We start from the raw sequence: 8,507 nt of genomic DNA, 5'->3' as shown, positions 1-8,507 counted from the left end.
TAGGTACAGGAACGCATTCTTCCCCGAAAGATATATCGCCCTCTTGCAAATGAAACACACATGAGTACTCGCACGAGAAGAAAACGAAAAGAAGAAAGAGACCGAGTATGATCGTCAAAACAACTCAACGCACCGATTACAACTTTTCTCAGTAACCCCCATGTAACAAACGGTGGACCTCAAGCTCCCCCCTATACCAATGCGTCTTTAATGACGGTATAGTAAGAACCGACTTTGAAACTAGAAGAACAAAGAAAAAAGAAAAAAGAAAAATAGAATTCAAACTTTTACAAGCACGGACAGAGCAAGAGTTATATATATTTCATCTTCATAACCGGAATGATATATTAATTGTATAATACTTTTCATTCCACCCGAGATTGTGTTGAGTTCGTACATGAAAAAATCAAGTTTTCCCGATGACTTCAGCATCGAAAACAAGTCTATCTACACGGTTGTAACAAAGAAAACTAAGTAATGCAGTAGATCTCCACTATGATAAACATGTACGAGTATCAACCCGCGGTATAAATCAAATACTTGACGAAGGTAGGTACCCTAATCTGTTAGAAAATCCTACAAATATAAAAGGTGATCCTGTTCTACAAAACCTCTTTACAACGGGAAGTACCACTTTTCCCAAATTATAAACTAGAATGAAAAATCACAAGTTCATCGTAAAAGCGCCCAACATAGGTTACTGCTAGAAAGGAATGATTGAATAGTGAAACCAATTGATTTCTGGTTTTACCTAACACATCACCACCGATTCCCCATGTTTGGGGAACACCAACAATTGAAAACGTAAAGAGCCTTGACTCTTACAGTGACACTCATCTATTACTATTGAAACAGTGAAAGTCCGTACAACGTTAACTTTTTTAGCAGCAGCTCGTACACGATAGAGAGTGAAAGTATCAGACGATACTCTAAACCGAGATCCTAAATACGAGAGAAGAGTATGTGGGTTAACTGTTAGCACATGTCGATGCGAGAAACTCCATGTTAGATACTGGTAACTTTCTTACCGTGTGTTGGCAAGTAAAGATGAGCGCAAGTCTGAACTCCGACAAAGCCGAGCAAACTTAATCAAAACGAACTTGTTTTTTTTTTTCCAGCTTTAAATAAAGTTCGTATCGAATTCATATTGAAAACAAGTAATGTTTTTGAAAATTTTCTATAACACGTTTCAAACAATACTAAGTGGAGGATTAAAACACGTACCTTTGAGAATCTAAATAAGAGGGCGGAACTACCAAAGGTAGTGTTGGAAATCAAAGATCATGGAAGATGGTCAAAGGCTGAGTTGGGATCCCCTGCTGAATACCATAAACATGTGTAAGCCTGGCAATAGTAGGATTGGTGTGTACCATAGTTAAATAATATGTATTTCACGTTTAAAATTTCGTGATTAATTAATAACGACTAACCTGGCAGTAAAACCAGGTAGTGATACTTTTGAAGAGACGCACGTGCCCAGTATATGCTGGTTTTCATTTACACTGGACTGCTTTTTACGCATTGGTATGCACCACATCCTTTTGTTTGCATCATCGACCATTTCTCCCTGGTTTGTAGTCCCGTCATCTTTAAGTTTCTTACCCCACCCCTCCCCACTCCCCACGTAAATTTGCCTCTGTCTACGGTTGTCCCATAAAGAAGAGAAAGAGAAACAGTCTACTTTTGACTGGTCTCCTGTCGCCCGCGTTCTCTCTCTCTATCTCTATCTCTATCTCTATCTCTCTCTCTCTCTCCTCTCTCTCTCTTAACCCCGACTGTAATTACGCCCTTTCTCTTTCACTCACACCTCACTGTACTAAAACATTAGGTAACGAAATACTAACTCAACAAACAAGGACGAAAAGAAAAAGAGACTGTTTTTCTCTATATCGTAGTATCGGAATACTACCGTGTTGGGGAGTTTAAAAAGTTATTTATTTTAAGTATATATATATATATATATATATATATATAGTATGTGTCAAAAAAGACAAGAAAAGAAAAGAAAAGAAAAAAAACCCCCATGGAACTATTTCCTGTTAACGAACAATCCATAGAATCGTTGTTTTATGGGACAACAACATGCCTTCTATAATAGCTTGCGTAGTATGTAGTCACGTGATGAGTAGGTAATAGGGAGAATTATAGTATAAAACCCTAAATTGGTAGAAAAAAAAAAGAAAAAAGGAAAAAAAAAAAATGGCTGGCAGGAATCTCGTTCACCGTTTCCTAAACCACCAACCATGGACTCTGGGTTTAAGCTTAAGATCAACTAAGTGTAAAGATCGATTCAAATAAAGATTTAATTTATTTTCTTCGTCCATCGCACGATGGATAGAGAGTTTTTTTTTTTTTTTGGTAGGTTAAAAAATTGTTTCATTTGTGATAATGAGTAATCTCCCATCTCTAAAGAAAAAGAAAAAGAAAAAGAAAAAAAAAAAACTCCCTATCCATCGTGCGATAAGTGAAACAAATAAAGTAAAGCTTTATTTGAATCGCCCTTTACACTTGGTTGATCCTAAGCTTGAATCCCGGAGCCTATGGTTGGTGGTCCCTGCTTCGATACACCTCCGGGTTCCACCGGTACCGGGGGGAGTTGAAAAGTTATAAACGAATTTCCAGGAAATTTCAAAAAAAAAAACACATGATACCTATCTATACCGGGGCATTAAAAAGTTATAAATGAATTATCATACCACGGTTGTATTTAGAGAGAGAGAAAGAGGATTAGCTATATGAGAAAAATACTCATTTTTATATAATTTTAGAAGAACGAATGTCTCAGAAAACATTATATAAAGAGATGAGATTTATAAATTAATTATTAAAAATTTATTTTTAAAAATTTAATCTTTGTTAAAACAAATAATAATTAATGATTTCAAAAATAAATTTATATAAAACCGGGGGGAGTTTTAATTTAGGATTGAAGCAGGGAGGGTTGGTGGTTCGGGAACTAGTGATCCACCTCCGTTATTAGATAAGAGTATACATCTAAGACATAACAACTGATCAGATTAAGAGTTGATTACAGCGTGAAAAAAATTATTTTACAATCCTTGGGTTGATGGAATTAAGCACTTTTGTTACTTGTTCGGAGTCTGGATGGGCCCTCTCGTATTATATAAATCGGACTGTAATAATACTATATATAAGTTACCTTTTTTTTCCGTGTGAAAATTATCGGGGCATTACTTTTGTAAGTCCTCCACCGGTTATATAATTCGTGCGATCACTATTATTAAATGAGAAATGGTTAAAATAGTAAGCGACAATTCTATGCAACACAAGTTCAATTTACAACAAAGTATACTATAGTTTAGATGAAAGTATCCATAGTAAGAGTCCCTTTTACGGACATGGTTTTCTTTCCACTTTCTCTTTTTCAGGAAAATTCAAGATTGGGCTTGTTAGGGCCGCGTCTTTGTTTTTTTTTTGTAGTTCGTATATCGTTGTTCTCATACTTCTTAGATAAAACGAACTTTGTCTTTTATGTACTCCTCTAAGCAACTCAAATATCCTTTTGAACATCCTTTTGGAATCTAATCCCGACGACACGTTAGGACTTCACGATAACTTGGGATTCTCGGGAGGACACTCATTTAATGTTACTTAGACTGATTTTTGGGATTTCGATCTCCTCTCAAGAGTATTTCACCTTCCGTTCCCCTTACAAAACGGCTACTTAACGCCAGTTCGTTGACCTCTCACAAAAATTAAAAAAAAAAAATCTTTCTCTATTGTTCAATAGACGAAGTAAATAATCCGTTTTACTTGATTTGTATGTTCTACTTTCGTCGCTTCCGAAGGCCTTTTTTTTGCTCTGTATTCATTTTCTTTTCTTCTCCCTCCCCTTTACATTTTTTCATCTTCACTTTCTTTTCTTTTAAATTTTTTTCTTTTTATTTCCCTATTTCTTTTGACTACTGCCTCTATCCTCAGCCGCCAGCTGTTAGTAGAGTAAGGTTCTCTGGTATTCCTCAAACTGTGCGAGTTGGTTGGTCCATCCTAATCCTTCAAAGTGTGCTTTCTATTATAATAAGGAAAAACAGGTTTACTGAGTGGTCTAATGGCTGTTTTTCCAATTTGGAAAATAAGAGAAGTGTTGTAGTAATCCGATCAACAGGAACTGATCTTATGAGCTTGCAGCAGACTCTGGAGTCGTTCTTGGAGGTTTGGTAGGCGTATTTCCTTTTCTATAACTTGTTTGTACGTCAACGTGTACTCCATTCGTTAACCTTTCACAATTCCTCTTGTTAGGGTTAAGATGCAAACCCATCCACCTTATCCAGTAGTTCTCTTTTTATTTTTTTTATGCATTATTCCATCGTGCAGTGTAGAGGGTCTGACTATATATATTTGCACGATCTTCTTTTAATCCCGTGTATACTTTCACCGATTGGTCCTTCAAACAGTATTCCAACGTAATCACGTAATTTGTAATAAATCGCGTAATTCATGGTTGTAGTTGGCAAAATTATAGGATAGGGAGAAAGGTGAATTAGAACGAGAAGAAATAACAATAATTAATGAAAAGGTTAGATTCAATACGAACTGAAAAAATGTTTTATTGAGAGATTTTAAAATATTAAATGCTTTATTGGAATAGTTTAAATATAAATGGTTTGATAGGGAGAGAAGTGATACATCCTCGGTATATCCTAAAAAGTGGTGCATTCTAAAAAAAAGGCTTTGAGTTACTTAACAATTGGTAAAGACTTTCAGAGGGTCCGGAAAATTTCTGTCACTTAGTAAGCAGTGTAAGTGGTTCTGCTAATTGCTAAGTGGTAGAAGTATTAATAGTACTAACATACACTTAATATATTCTTTATTTTTTTTATTTCAATAATCTTAATATGGACTTAATAATTTTAAAAATAAACTAACAATCCTAACATACTTATCTAATAATATTAAAAGTCTAACAAGTCTAATATACATTAAACAATTTTAAAAATATACTAACAATCTTAATTTATACACTATATTTTTTTATCATTTATTTATTTTCTGTTACTTATTAAGTAACAAAAATACCTCTTAATTCTTCCGCCATTTAGTAATACAGAAATATTTCCGCTACTTAGGAAGTACAGAAATTTTTTTTTTTTTTACAATTACACCGAGGATATATCGTTTTCTTCTCAATGAAACGGTTTTTTTTTTTTTAATATCTCAATTAATAAGTTAATCTTTTAAAATATTCCAACAAAACTTTTTTTACAAACACCAGTGCGTTCTATTACGATTGTCGGTTGTACACCGCCGTGAGTCACCATTCTTGACACATGTCACATGATGCTCACGCGTCTCGTTGTTTGGTTAATGTAGCCTTTTTTATTTTTTTTCTTTTTTTTTTTCCGATTCCTCTCATTGTTGGTTGTTCTTCCGGTTGGGTTTTCCAGGGCCCTAACTTAGGGTCCGCCTCGCCTTTTTTTGTTTAGGTTGCCCCCACGTCCCGAAAAAATATTTTACTGAGTGATTTTTTGACATTAACTGTTTTATTAAGACACTTTTAAAATAAATATTTTTATTGGGAGGAAAGCGGTGCACTCACGGTGCAGTTCTAAAGAAATGTTTCTGCCACTTAGCAAAGAGCAAAAGAGAATAAAGAAAATTTTCGCCATTTAGCAAAGAGCGAAAAAAGAAAAGAAAATTTTTACCACTTAGAAAAAGACAAAAGAAGATAAAGAAAATTTACGCTATTTAGCAAGTGGCGTAAGTAATTTTAACACGCACCTAATATATCTTTTATCTTTTTTCACTTTAACAATCTTAATATACACCTAGTAATCTTAAAAATAAACTGATCAACTTACATACATGTTTATGTGCATTGTTAATTAATAAATTATTAATAAAATTTAATTATACTTTAACATGTCTAATACCAGTTAAAACTGGTATTTCTTTACGTTTTTAAAAATAAAAAATCATGTAATAGAAATTAAAAGAACGACTCTCGGTAAAAAACCGATTATGCACAGTTTTTTCTTCAATCCCACACAACACACAGGCTAATATATAAATGTGTGAGATGTACATTCTTATATATAATGTACAAATAATAAATATACATATACCTGCTACCTATCTCTCAATATATATATATATATAACTAGGCTGGTATACTATCAGTAGCACGGAGGTCCCCGTGCTACCAAGTTGTTTTCAATGATGCGGCTTCCAAATCGATGATCGGCTCCGTTAAATTTGATCTACACTATTGAAAATATTTGGAAACTAAATTTCATAATTTTTCGGCATCATTTACCTATCAAACGAGTAGTCTAAAAATGAACGGTTGGAAATAAAAATCTCATAAAAATTGATGATAAAAGACTTGAATTTAAGATCAGAGGTACCGATCTTACTCTAAATAGTGAAAAAAAATTTTCTATAAAAATTTCATCAGATTTGGATTGTTTTACACCATTAAATTCACAAACGCATCATATCTACCATTAAAATTGTCAATTTTGAGACATTTTGATCACTTGTCAAATGATGTCGAAAAATTATGAAATTTAGTTTCCAAATACTTTCAATAATGTAGATCAAGTCTAACGGAGCCGATCGTCAATTTGGAAGCCACAGCATTGAAAACAACTTGGCAGCACGGAGGCCTCCCTCACTATATATATATATATATATATATATGAGTTGGACTGGGCTACTATTAGTAGCAAAATCCTATTGTTGCTACCAGTTTTTTAGCCTTTGGATCAACTCTTTTTATTATTTCTAGCCATTGGATTAAATACCATAACCCAGTGGGGACCACTCAACCCTAGGGGGACATCAAATCCTCTATATTTTCGATTGCATAGTAGTTCTACAATATATATATATATATATATATATATAGAGAGAGAGAGAGAGAGAGAGAGAGAGAGAGAGAGAGAGAGAGTTGGACTGGGCTACTATTAGTAGCAAAATCCTATTGTTGCTACCAGTTTTTTAGCCTTTGGATCAACTCTTTTCATTATTTCTAACCATTGGATTAAATACTATAGCCCAGTGGGGACCACTCAACCCTAGGGGGACCACTCAATTCTAGCCGACTAATATCATCCTAACCCTACAATTTTTTATCCAAGGGTTAAAAACTTGATAGCAAAAAGAGCGTTTTACTATTAATAGTATTCCAGCCTAATTCTATATATATATATATATATATATATATTAAAAAATATATAAATATATATATTTTAATTATATATAGGCTGAGTGAATAATCTCAGTTTAGTTAAAATTGAGCCAATGTTGTTGGCCCATAAAAACAAACCCAATAGACAAACAAAAGAGTAAAATTTCACTAAATTTATATATTTTCCCTCTCTTTCTTTCTTTCACAGAGCTCTAAATTTTCAATATGTTTCTCTCTTTCTTTTTTTCTGTCTCTCACCCTAAGTGGCCAAGCCGGAAGCCCTCCAAGTTACCAAATAATAGCATAGGCCCACTATTGTCTACCTTGCTATTAATTGTATGGTTGAGAAAATATACAGAATATTTTAAAAAAAAAATTATTATTCATATAAAATTTTAATTTTAGTTACATATGATTGGATAGTTTAATCCAATATTTATCTATATAATTTATTTATTTTTGACCGCATAAATGAAAATGAATAATATAGAAATTGAAGGAGGAAGAGAAGACATGTGAAGACATGTGAGGCTGAAAAGATTAGATATTCTACTCATAAATTATTTTTCTTCATATTATAATACTATATTTCATATAATTATTTTGTACTTTAAACTATTACACATATGTTTGTATCAAATTATAGATAATATTCTATACAAATTAAATTATTAATCGTATGATGTTGAGAATTTCAAGCAGCTCGTTTAGGGTTCGAGCTCGCTCGACTCGCAATTAGGCTCGCTCGAGCTCGGCTCGAATTAATTTCAATCCAAGCTTGAGCTTAAATTTAGGCTCGAAATTAATTTCAAGCCGAATTTGAGCCGAGGTAAGCCCGCTCGAGCTCGACTCGTTTCCACCCCAAGTCCCTTGGAGAGACTTTTTTTTTTTTTTGAGTCTGTCTTGGTCCTCGCCACTCTAGAGGCCTCGTTGCCTCACCCTTGTAACTAAGTTCACCTCCTGCATAAATGAAGCGGGTAGCGTGCTACCTTTTCCTCAAAAAGAAAAAAAAACTTTTATATTAAAGAAAACATTGATCATTAAATTTGAAAGATGCGGGATGTAGATAATAGTTTTGAAACTAGATATCTGAAACTAGATACCTTCTTCTTCTTCTTTTTTTTTTGTCCATTCCTGTGGAAGCCTAGTTGCTTCCTGTATTTGCTAAGTTCAAACTCTTTATAAATGAAGCGGTAGCATGCTACCTTCTCTCTCTCAAAAAAAAAAAAAAAAAAAAAAAAAGTTTTGAAACTAGATATCTGAAACTTTTAATTTCGGTAATCATACGCCTTAAACTTTATTATTATATTATTTGATAGGATCCTTTCCCCGAAAGAAGTTACTAATTAAACTGTTG

Source organism: Ananas comosus, linkage group 16 (assembly GCF_001540865.1).
Source record: "Ananas comosus cultivar F153 linkage group 16, ASM154086v1, whole genome shotgun sequence".
In the NCBI taxonomy this organism is placed as follows: Eukaryota; Viridiplantae; Streptophyta; class Magnoliopsida; order Poales; family Bromeliaceae; genus Ananas; species Ananas comosus.
Note: the sequence above shows the minus strand (reverse complement) of the source record.